Source organism: Protomyctophum bolini (genome assembly GCF_963924005.1).
Source record: "Protomyctophum bolini genome assembly, chromosome: 10".
NCBI classification, from domain to species: domain Eukaryota; kingdom Metazoa; phylum Chordata; class Actinopteri; order Myctophiformes; family Myctophidae; genus Protomyctophum; species Protomyctophum bolini.
The window spans coordinates 22,577,675-22,590,221 of NC_137871.1; positions in this window are offsets into that span (position 1 = coordinate 22,577,675).

Consider the following 12,547-nt stretch of genomic DNA (forward strand, 5'->3'; position numbering starts at 1 on the left):
ACATTATTTTACACTTTTGGTTGTTGAGAAACAGCTCCTAAAACAGTATTTGACACTTTTGGTTGTTGAAAAACAGCTTCTAACCATTATTTGACACTTTGGTTGTTGAGAAACGGCTCCTAAAACCTTATTTTACACTTTTGGTTATTGAGAAACAGCTCCTAAAACATTATTTGACACTTTTTGTTGTTGAAAAACAGCTTCTAACCATTATATGACACTTTGGTTGTTGAGAAACAGCTCCTAAAACATTATTTTACACTTTTGGTTATTGAGAAACAGCTCCTAAAACATTATTTGACACTTTTGGTTGTTGAAAAACAGCTTCTAACCATTATTTGACACTTTGGTTGTTGAGAAACAGCTCCTAAAACATTATTTTACACTTTTGGTTATTGAGAAACAGCTCCTAAAACATTATTTGACACTTTTGGTTGTTGAAAAACAGCTTCTAACCATTCTTTGACACTTTGGTTGTTGAGAAACAGCTCCTAAAACATTATTTTACACTTTTGGTTATTGAGAAACAGCTCCTAAAACATTATTTGACACTTTTGGTTGTTGAAAAACAGCTTCTAACCATTATTTGACACTTTGGTTGTTGAGAAACAGCTCCTAAAACATTATTTGACACTTTTGGTTGTTGAAAAACAGCTTCTAACCATTATTTGACACTTTGGTTGTTGAGAAACAGCTCCTAAAACATTATTTTACACTTTTGGTTATTGAGAAACAGCTCCTAAAACATTATTTGACACTTTTGGTTGTTGAAAAACAGCTTCTAACCATTATTTGACACTTTGGTTGTTGAGAAACAGCTCCTAAAACATTATTTTACACTTTTGGTTGTTGAGAAACAGCTCCTAAAACATTATTTGACACTTTTGGTTGTTAAAAAACAGCTTCTAACCATTATTTGACACTTTGGTTGTTGAGAAACAGCTCCTAAAACATTATTTTACACTTTTGGTTATTGAGAAACAGCTCCTAAAACATTATTTGACACTTTTGGTTGTTGAAAAACAGCTTCTAACCATTATTTGACACTTTGGTTGTTGAGAAACAGCTCCTAAAACATTATTTTACACTTTTGGTTGTTGAGAAACAGCTCCTAAAACATTATTTGACACTTTTGGTTGTTGAAAAACAGCTTCTAACCATTATTTGACACTTTGGTTGTTGAGAAACAGCTCCTAAAGCATTATTTTACACTTTTGGTTATTGAGAAACAGCTCCTAAAACATTATTTGACACTTTTGGTTGTTGAAAAACAGCTTCTAACCATTATTTGACACTTTGGTTGTTGAGAAACAGCTCCTAAAACATTATTTGACACTTTTGGTTGTTGAAAAACAGCTTCTAACCATTCTTTGACACTTTGGTTGTTGAGAAACAGCTCCTAAAACATTATTTTACACTTTTGGTTATTGAGAAACAGCTCCTAAAACATTATTTGACACTTTTGGTTGTTGAAAAACAGCTTCTAACCATTATTTGACACTTTGGTTGTTGAGAAACAGCTCCTAAAACATTATTTTACACTTTTGGTTATTGAGAAACAGCTCCTAAAACATTATTTAACACTTTTGGTTGTTGAAAAACAGCTTCTAACCATTATTTGACACTTTGGTTGTTGAGAAACAGCTCCTAAAACATTATTTTACACTTTTGGTTATTGAGAAACAGCTCCTAAAACATTATTTGACACTTTTGGTTGTTGAAAAACAGCTTCTAACCATTATTTGACACTTTGGTTGTTGAGAAACAGCTCCTAAAACATTATTTGACACTTTTGGTTGTTGAATAACAGCTTCTAACCATTATTTGACACTTTGGTTGTTGAGAAACAGCTCCTAAAACATTATTTTACACTTTTGGTTATTATTATTGGTGATTATTAATATTTTGGGAGGCAAATTATTTTGGCAAATTATTTTGGCAAATTATTTTGGGAGGCAAATTATTTTGGGAGGCAAATTATTTTGGGAGGCAAATTATTTTGGGAGGCAAATTATTTTGGCAAATTATTTTGGGAGGCAAATAATTTTGGCAAATTATTTTGGGAGGCAAATTATTTTGGGAGGCAAATTATTTTGTGCGGCAAATTATTTTGGCAAATTATTTTGGCAAATTATTTTGGCAAATTATTTCAGGAGGCAAATTATTTTGGCAGGCAAATTATTTTGTGAGGCAAATTATTTTGGCAAATTATTTTGGGAGGCAAATTATTTTGGCAGGCAAATTATTTTGGCAGGCAAATTATTTTGGCAAATTATTTTGGGAGGCAAATAATTTTGGCAAATAATTTTGGGAGGCAAATTATTTTGGCAGGCAAATTATTTTGGGAGGCAAATTATTTTGGGAGGCAAATTATTTTGGGAGGCAAATTATTTTGGCAAATTATTTTGGGAGGCAAATCATTTTGGCAAATAATTTTGGGAGGCAAATCATTTTGGCAAATAATTTTGGGAGGCAAATTATTTTGGGAGGCAAATTATTTTGTGAGGCAAATTATTTTGGCAAATTATTTTGGGAGGCAAATTATTTTGGCAAATTATTTTGGGAGGCAAATTATTTTGGCAGGCAAATTATTTTGGCAGGCAAATTATTTTGGGAGGCAAATTATTTTGGGAGGCAAATTATTTTGGCAAATTATTTTGGGGGGCAAATTATTTTGGAAAATTATTTTGGGAGGCAAATTATTTTGGCAGGCAAATTATTTTGGCAAATTATTTTGGGAGGCAAATTATTTTGGCAAATTATTTTGGGAGGCAAATTATTTTGGGAGGCAAATTATTTTGGCAAATTATTTTGGGAGGCAAATTATTTTGGAAAATTATTTTGGGAGGCAAATTATTTTGGGAGGCAAATTATTTTGGAAAATTATTTTACACTTTTGGTTATTGAGAAACAGCTCCTAAAACATTATTTGACACTTTTGGTTGTTGAAAAACAGCTTCTAACCATTATTTGACACTTTGGTTGTTGAGAAACAGCTCCTAAAACATTATTTTACACTTTTGGTTGTTGAGAAACAGCTCCTAAAACATTATTTGACACTTTTGGTTGTTGAAAAACAGCTTCTAACCATTATTTGACACTTTGGTTGTTGAGAAACACCTCCTAAAACATTATTTTACACTTTTGGTTGTTGAGAAACAGCTCCTAAAACATTATTTTACACTTTTGGTTGTTGAAAAACAGCTTCTAACCATTATTTGACACTTTGGTTGTTGAAAAAACAGCTTCTAACCATTATTTGACACTTTGGTTGTTGAGAAACAGCTCCTAAAACATTATTTGACACTTTTGGTTGTTGAAAAACAGCTTCTAACCATTATTTTACACTTTGGTTGTTGAGAAACAGCTCCTAAAACATTATTTTACACTTTTGGTTATTGAGAAACAGCTCCTAAAACATTATTTGACACTTTTGGTTGTTGAAAAACAGCTTCTAACCATTCTTTGACACTTTGGTTGTTGAGAAACAGCTCCTAAAACATTATTTTACACTTTTGGTTATTGAGAAACAGCTCCTAAAACATTATTTGACACTTTTGGTTGTTGAAAAACAGCTTCTAACCATTATTTGACACTTTGGTTGTTGAGAAACAGCTCCTAAAACATTATTTTACACTTTTGGTTATTGAGAAACAGCTCCTAAAACATTATTTGACACTTTTGGTTGTTGAAAAACAGCTTCTAACCATTATTTGACACTTTGGTTGTTGAGAAACAGCTCCTAAAACATTATTTGACACTTTTGGTTGTTGAAAAACAGCTTCTAACCATTATTTGACACTTTGGTTGTTGAGAAACAGCTCCTAAAACATTATTTTACACTTTTGGTTGTTGAGAAACAGCTCCTAAAACATTATTTGACACTTTTGGTTGTTGAAAAACAGCTTCTAACCATTATTTGACACTTTGGTTGTTGAGAAACAGCTCCTAAAACATTATTTGACACTTTTGGTTGTTGAAAAACAGCTTCTAACCATTATTTGACACTTTGGTTGTTGAGAAACAGCTCCTAAAACATTATTTTACACTTTTGGTTATTGAGAAACAGCTCCTAAAACATTATTTGACACTTTTGGTTGTTGAGAAACAGCTCCTAAAACATTATTTTACACTTTTGGTTGTTGAGAAACAGCTCCTAAAACATTATTTGACACTTTTGGTTGTTGAAAAACAGCTTCTAACCATTATTTGACACTTTGGTTGTTGAGAAACAGCTCCTAAAACATTATTTTACACTTTTGGTTATTATTATTGGTGATTATTATTATTTTGGGAGGCAAATTATTTTGGCAAATTATTTTGGGAGGCAAATTATTTTGGCAAATTATTTTGGGAGGCAAATTATTTTGGGAGGCAAATTATTTTGGCAGGCAAATTATTTTGGGAGGCAAATTATTTTGGCAAATTATTTTGGGAGGCAAATTATTTTGGCAAATTATTTTGGGAGGCAAATAATTTTGGCAAATTATTTTGGGAGGCAAATAATTTTGGCAAATTATTTTGGGAGGCAAATAATTTTGGGAGGCAAATTATTTTGGCAAGGCAAATTATTTTGGGAGGCAAATTATTTTGGCAAATTATTTTGGGAGGCAAATTATTTTGTGAGGCAAATTATTTTGGCAAATTATTTTGGGAGGCAAATTATTTTGGCAAATTATTTCAGGAGGCAAATTATTTTGGCAAATTATTTTGGCAAATTATTTTGGCAAATAATTTTGGGAGGCAAATTATTTTGGCAAATTATTTTGGGAGGCAAATTATTTTGTGAGGCAAATTATTTTGTGCGGCAAATTATTTTGGCAAATTATTTTGGGAGGCAAATTATTTTGGCAAATTATTTCAGGAGGCAAATTATTTTGGCAGGCAAATTATTTTGGCAGGCAAATTATTTTGGGAGGCAAATTATTTTGGGAGGCAAATTATTTTGGGAGGCAAATTATTTTGGCAAATTATTTTGGGAGGCAAATTATTTTGGGAGGCAAATTATTTTGGCAAATTATTTCAGGAGGCAAATTATTTTGGCAGGCAAATTATTTTGGCAAATTATTTTGGGAGGCAAATTATTTTGGAAATTTATTTTGGGAGGCAAATTATTTTGGCAAATTATTTTGGGAGGCAAATTATTTTGGCAAATTATTTTACACTTTTGGTTATTGAGAAACAGCTCCTAAAACATTATTTGACACTTTTGGTTGTTGAAAAACAGCTTCTAACCATTCTTTGACACTTTGGTTGTTGAGAAACAGCTCCTAAAACATTATTTTACACTTTTGGTTATTGAGAAACAGCTCCTAAAACATTATTTGACACTTTTGGTTGTTGAAAAACAGCTTCTAACCATTATTTGACACTTTGGTTGTTGAGAAACAGCTCCTAAAACATTATTTTACACTTTTGGTTGTTGAGAAACAGCTCCTAAAACATTATTTGACACTTTTGGTTGTTGAAAAACAGCTTCTAACCATTATTTTACACTTTGGTTGTTGAGAAACAGCTCCTAAAACATTATTTTACACTTTTGGTTATTGAGAAACAGCTCCTAAAACATTATTTGACACTTTTGGTTGTTGAAAAACAGCTTCTAACCATTCTTTGACACTTTGGTTGTTGAGAAACAGCTCCTAAAACATTATTTTACACTTTTGGTTATTGAGAAACAGCTCCTAAAACATTATTTGACACTTTTGGTTGTTGAAAAACAGCTTCTAACCATTCTTTGACACTTTGGTTGTTGAGAAACAGCTCCTAAAACATTATTTTACACTTTTGGTTATTGAGAAACAGCTCCTAAAACATTATTTGACACTTTTGGTTGTTGAAAAACAGCTTCTAACCATTATTTGACACTTTGGTTGTTGAGAAACAGCTCCTAAAACATTATTTTACACTTTTGGTTATTGAGAAACAGCTCCTAAAACATTATTTGACACTTTTGGTTGTTGAAAAACAGCTTCTAACCATTATTTGACACTTTGGTTGTTGAGAAACAGCTCCTAAAACATTATTTTACACTTTTGGTTGTTGAGAAACAGCTCCTAAAACATTATTTGACACTTTTGGTTGTTGAAAAACAGCTTCTAACCATTATTTGACACTTTGGTTGTTGAGAAACAGCTCCTAAAACATTATTTTACACTTTTGGTTATTGAGAAACAGCTCCTAAAACATTATTTGACACTTTTGGTTGTTGAAAAACAGCTTCTAACCATTATTTGACACTTTGGTTGTTGAGAAACAGCTCCTAAAACATTATTTTACACTTTTGGTTGTTGAGAAACAGCTCCTAAAACATTATTTGACACTTTTGGTTGTTGAAAAACAGCTTCTAACCATTATTTGACACTTTGGTTGTTGAGAAACAGCTCCTAAAACATTATTTTACACTTTTGGTTATTGAGAAACAGCTCCTAAAACATTATTTGACACTTTTGGTTGTTGAAAAACAGCTTCTAACCATTATTTGACACTTTGGTTGTTGAGAAACAGCTCCTAAAACATTATTTTACACTTTTGGTTGTTGAGAAACAGCTCCTAAAACATTATTTGACACTTTTGGTTGTTGAAAAACAGCTTCTAACCATTATTTGACACTTTGGTTGTTGAGAAACAGCTCCTAAAACATTATTTTACACTTTTGGTTGTTGAGAAACAGCTCCTAAAACATTATTTGACACTTTTGGTTGTTGAAAAACAGCTTCTAACCATTATTTGACACTTTGGTTGTTGAGAAACGGCTCCTAAAACATTATTTTACACTTTTGGTTATTGAGAAACAGCTCCTAAAACATTATTTGACACTTTTGGTTGTTGAAAAACAGCTTCTAACCATTATATGACACTTTGGTTGTTGAGAAACAGCTCCTAAAACATTATTTTACACTTTTGGTTATTGAGAAACAGCTCCTAAAACATTATTTGACACTTTTGGTTGTTGAAAAACAGCTTCTAACCATTATTTGACACTTTGGTTGTTGAGAAACAGCTCCTAAAACATTATTTTACACTTTTGGTTATTGAGAAACAGCTCCTAAAACATTATTTGACACTTTTGGTTGTTGAAAAACAGCTTCTAACCATTCTTTGACACTTTGGTTGTTGAGAAACAGCTCCTAAAACATTATTTTACACTTTTGGTTATTGAGAAACAGCTCCTAAAACATTATTTGACACTTTTGGTTGTTGAAAAACAGCTTCTAACCATTATTTGACACTTTGGTTGTTGAGAAACAGCTCCTAAAACATTATTTTACACTTTTGGTTATTGAGAAACAGCTCCTAAAACATTATTTGACACTTTTGGTTGTTGAAAAACAGCTTCTAACCATTATTTGACACTTTGGTTGTTGAGAAACAGCTCCTAAAACATTATTTTACACTTTTGGTTGTTGAGAAACAGCTCCTAAAACATTATTTGACACTTTTGGTTGTTGAAAAACAGCTTCTAACCATTATTTGACACTTTGGTTGTTGAGAAACAGCTCCTAAAACATTATTTTACACTTTTGGTTATTGAGAAACAGCTCCTAAAACATTATTTGACACTTTTGGTTGTTGAAAAACAGCTTCTAACCATTATTTGACACTTTGGTTGTTGAGAAACAGCTCCTAAAACATTATTTGACACTTTTGGTTGTTGAAAAACAGCTTCTAACCATTCTTTGACACTTTGGTTGTTGAGAAACAGCTCCTAAAACATTATTTTACACTTTTGGTTATTGAGAAACAGCTCCTAAAACATTATTTGACACTTTTGGTTGTTGAAAAACAGCTTCTAACCATTATTTGACACTTTGGTTGTTGAGAAACAGCTCCTAAAACATTATTTTACACTTTTGGTTGTTGAAAAACAGCTTCTAACCATTATTTGACACTTTGGTTATTGAGAAACAGCTCCTAAAACATTACTTTACACTTTTGGTTGTTGAGAAACAGCTCCTAAAACATTATTTGACACTTTTGGTTGTTGAATAACAGCTTCTAACCATTATTTGACACTTTGGTTGTTGAGAAACAGCTCCTAAAACATTATTTTACACTTTTGGTTATTATTATTGGTGATTATTAATATTTTGGGAGGCAAATTATTTTGGCAAATTATTTTGGGAGGCAAATTATTTTGGCAAATTATTTTGGGAGGCAAATTATTTTGGCAAATAATTTTGGGAGGCAAATTATTTTGGCAAATTATTTTGGGAGGCAAATTATTTTGTGAGGCAAATTATTTTGTGAGGCAAATTATTTTGGGAGGCAAATTATTTTGGCAAATAATTTTGGGAGGCAAATTATTTTGGCAGGCAAATTATTTTGGGAGGCAAATTATTTTGGCAAATTATTTTGGGAGGCAAATAATTTTGGCAAATTATTTTGGGAGGCAGATTATTTTGGCAGGCAAATTATTTTGGGAGGCAAATTATTTTGGGAGGCAAATTATTTTGGCAAATTATTTTGGGAGGCAAATCATTTTGGCAAATAATTTTGGGAGGCAAATTATTTTGGCAAATTATTTTGGGAGGCAAATTATTTTGTGAGGCAAATTATTTTGTGAGGCAAATTATTTTGTGAGGCAAATTATTTTGGCAGGCAAATTTTTTTGGCAAATTATTTCAGGAGGCAAATTATTTTGGGAGGCAAATTATTTTGGCAGGCAAATTATTTTGGCAGGCAAATTATTTTGGGAGGCAAATTATTTTGGGAGGCAAATTATTTTGGCAAATTATTTTGGCAAATTATTTTGGGAGGCAAATTATTTTGGAAAATTATTTCAGGAGGCAAATTATTTTGGCAAATTATTTCAGGAGGCAAATTATTTTGGCAGGCAAATTATTTTGGCAAATTATTTTGGGAGGCAAATTATTTTGGGAGGCAAATTATTTTGGCAAATTATTTTGGGAGGCAAATTATTTTGGAAAATTATTTTGGGAGGCAAATTATTTTGGGAGGCAAATTATTTTGGCAAATTATTTTACACTTTTGGTTATTGAGAAACAGCTCCTAAAACATTATTTGACACTTTTGGTTGTTGAAAAACAGCTTCTAACCATTCTTTGACACTTTGGTTGTTGAGAAACAGCTCCTAAAACATTATTTTACACTTTTGGTTATTGAGAAACAGCTCCTAAAACATTATTTGACACTTTTGGTTGTTGAAAAACAGCTTCTAACCATTATTTGACACTTTGGTTGTTGAGAAACAGCTCCTAAAACATTATTTTACACTTTTGGTTATTGAGAAACAGCTCCTAAAACATTATTTGACACTTTTGGTTGTTGAAAAACAGCTTCTAACCATTATTTGACACTTTGGTTGTTGAGAAACAGCTCCTAAAACATTATTTTACACTTTTGGTTATTGAGAAACATCTCCTAAAACATTATTTGACACTTTTGGTTGTTGAAAAACAGCTTCTAACCATTATTTGACACTTTGGTTGTTGAGAAACAGCTCCTAAAACATTATTTTACACTTTTGGTTGTTGAGAAACAGCTCCTAAAACATTATTTGACACTTTTGGTTGTTGAAAAACAGCTTCTAACCATTATTTGACACTTTGGTTGTTGAGAAACAGCTCCTAAAACATTATTTTACACTTTTGGTTGTTGAGAAACAGCTCCTAAAACATTATTTTACACTTTTGGTTGTTGAAAAACAGCTTCTAACCATTATTTGACACTTTGGTTGTTGAAAAAACAGCTTCTAACCATTATTTGACACTTTGGTTGTTGAGAAACAGCTCCTAAAACATTATTTTACACTTTTGGTTATTATTATTGGTGATTATTATTATTTTGGGAGGCAAATTATTTTGGCAAATTATTTTGGGAGGCAAATTATTTTGGGAGGCAAATTATTTTGGCAAATTATTTTGGGAGGCAAATTATTTTGGGAGGCAAATTATTTTGGCAAATTATTTTGGGAGGCAAATTATTTTGGCAAATTATTTTGGGAGGCAAATTATTTTGGGAGGCAAATAATTTTGGCAAAGCAAATTATTTTGGGAGGCAAATTATTTTGGCAAGGCAAATTATTTTGGGAGGCAAATTATTTTGGCAAATTATTTTGGGAGGCAAATTATTTTGTGAGGCAAATTATTTTGTGAGGCAAATTATTTTGGGAGGCAAATTATTTTGGCAAATTATTTCAGGAGACAAATTATTTTGGGAGGCAAATTATTTTGGGAGGCAAATTATTTTGGCAAATTATTTTGGGAGGCAAATAATTTTGGGAGGCAAATAATTTTGGCAAATAATTTTGGGAGGCAAATTATTTTGGCAAATTATTTTGGGAGGCAAATTATTTTGTGAGGCAAATTATTTTGTGCGGCAAATTATTTTGGCAAATTATTTTGGGAGGCAAATTATTTTGGCAAATTATTTCAGGAGGCAAATTATTTTGGCAGGCAAATTATTTTGTGAGGCAAATTATTTTGGCAAATTATTTTGGGAGGCAAATTATTTTGGGAGGCAAATTATTTTGGCAGGCAAATTATTTTGGGAGGCAAATTATTTTGGGAGGCAAATTATTTTGGCAAATTATTTTGGGAGGCAAATAATTTTGGCAAATAATTTTGGCAGGCAAATTATTTTGGGAGGCAAATTATTTTGGGAGGCAAATTATTTTGGCAAATTATTTTGGGAGGCAAATAATTTTGGCAAATAATTTTGGGAGGCAAATTATTTTGGCAAATTATTTTGGGAGGCAAATTATTTTGTGAGGCAAATTATTTTGGCAAATTATTTTGGGAGGCAAATTATTTTGGGAGGCAAATTATTTTGGCAAATTATTTTGGGAGGCAAATTATTTTGGAAAATTATTTTGGGAGGCAAATTATTTTGGCAAATTATTTCAGGAGGCAAATTATTTTGGCAGGCAAATTATTTTGGCAAATTATTTTGGGAGGCAAATTATTTTGGGAGGCAAATTATTTTGGCAAATTATTTTGGGAGGCAAATTATTTTGGGAGGCAAATTATTTTGGGAGGCAAATTATTTTGGCAAATTATTTTACACTTTTGGTTATTGAGAAACAGCTCCTAAAACATTATTTGACACTTTTGGTTGTTGAAAAACAGCTTCTAACCATTCTTTGACACTTTGGTTGTTGAGAAACAGCTCCTAAAACATTATTTTACACTTTTGGTTATTGAGAAACAGCTCCTAAAACATTATTTGACACTTTTGGTTGTTGAAAAACAGCTTCTAACCATTATTTGACACTTTGGTTGTTGAGAAACAGCTCCTAAAACATTATTTTACACTTTTGGTTGTTGAGAAACAGCTCCTAAAACATTATTTGACACTTTTGGTTGTTGAAAAACAGCTTCTAACCATTATTTTACACTTTGGTTGTTGAGAAACAGCTCCTAAAACATTATTTTACACTTTTGGTTATTGAGAAACAGCTCCTAAAACATTATTTGACACTTTTGGTTGTTGAAAAACAGCTTCTAACCATTCTTTGACACTTTGGTTGTTGAGAAACAGCTCCTAAAACATTATTTTACACTTTTGGTTATTGAGAAACAGCTCCTAAAACATTATTTGACACTTTTGGTTGTTGAAAAACAGCTTCTAACCATTATTTGACACTTTGGTTGTTGAGAAACAGCTCCTAAAACATTATTTTACACTTTTGGTTATTGAGAAACAGCTCCTAAAACATTATTTGACACTTTTGGTTGTTGAAAAACAGCTTCTAACCATTATTTGACACTTTGGTTGTTGAGAAACAGCTCCTAAAACATTATTTTACACTTTTGGTTATTGAGAAACAGCTCCTAAAACATTATTTGACACTTTTGGTTGTTGAAAAACAGCTTCTAACCATTATTTGACACTTTGGTTGTTGAGAAACGGCTCCTAAACCATTATTTTACACTTTTGGTTGTTGAGAAACAGCTCCTAAAACATTATTTTACACTTTTGGTTGTTGAGAAACAGCTCCTAAAACATTATTTTACACTTTTGGTTGTTGAAAAACAGCTTCTAACCATTATTTGACACTTTGGTTGTTGAAAAAACAGCTTCTAACCATTATTTGACACTTTGGTTGTTGAAAAAACAGCTTCTAACCATTATTTGACACTTTGGTTGTTGAAAAAACAGCTTCTAACCATTATTTGACACTTTGGTTGTTGAGAAACAGCTCCTAAAACATTATTTTACACTTTTGGTTATTATTATTGGTGATTATTATTATTTTGGGAGGCAAATTATTTTGGCAAATTATTTTGGGAGGCAAATTATTTTGGCAAATTATTTTGGGAGGCAAATTATTTTGGCAAATTATTTTGGGAGGCAAATTATTTTGGCAAATTATTTTGGGAGGCAAATTATTTTGGCAAATTATTTTGGGAGGCAAATTATTTTGGCAAATTATTTTGGGAGGCAAATTATTTTGGCAAATTATTTTGGGAGGCAAATTATTTTGGCAAATTATTTTGGGAGGCAAATAATTTTGGCAAATTATTTTGGGAGGCAAATAATTTTGGGAGGCAAATTATTTTGGCAAGGCAAATTATTTTGGGAG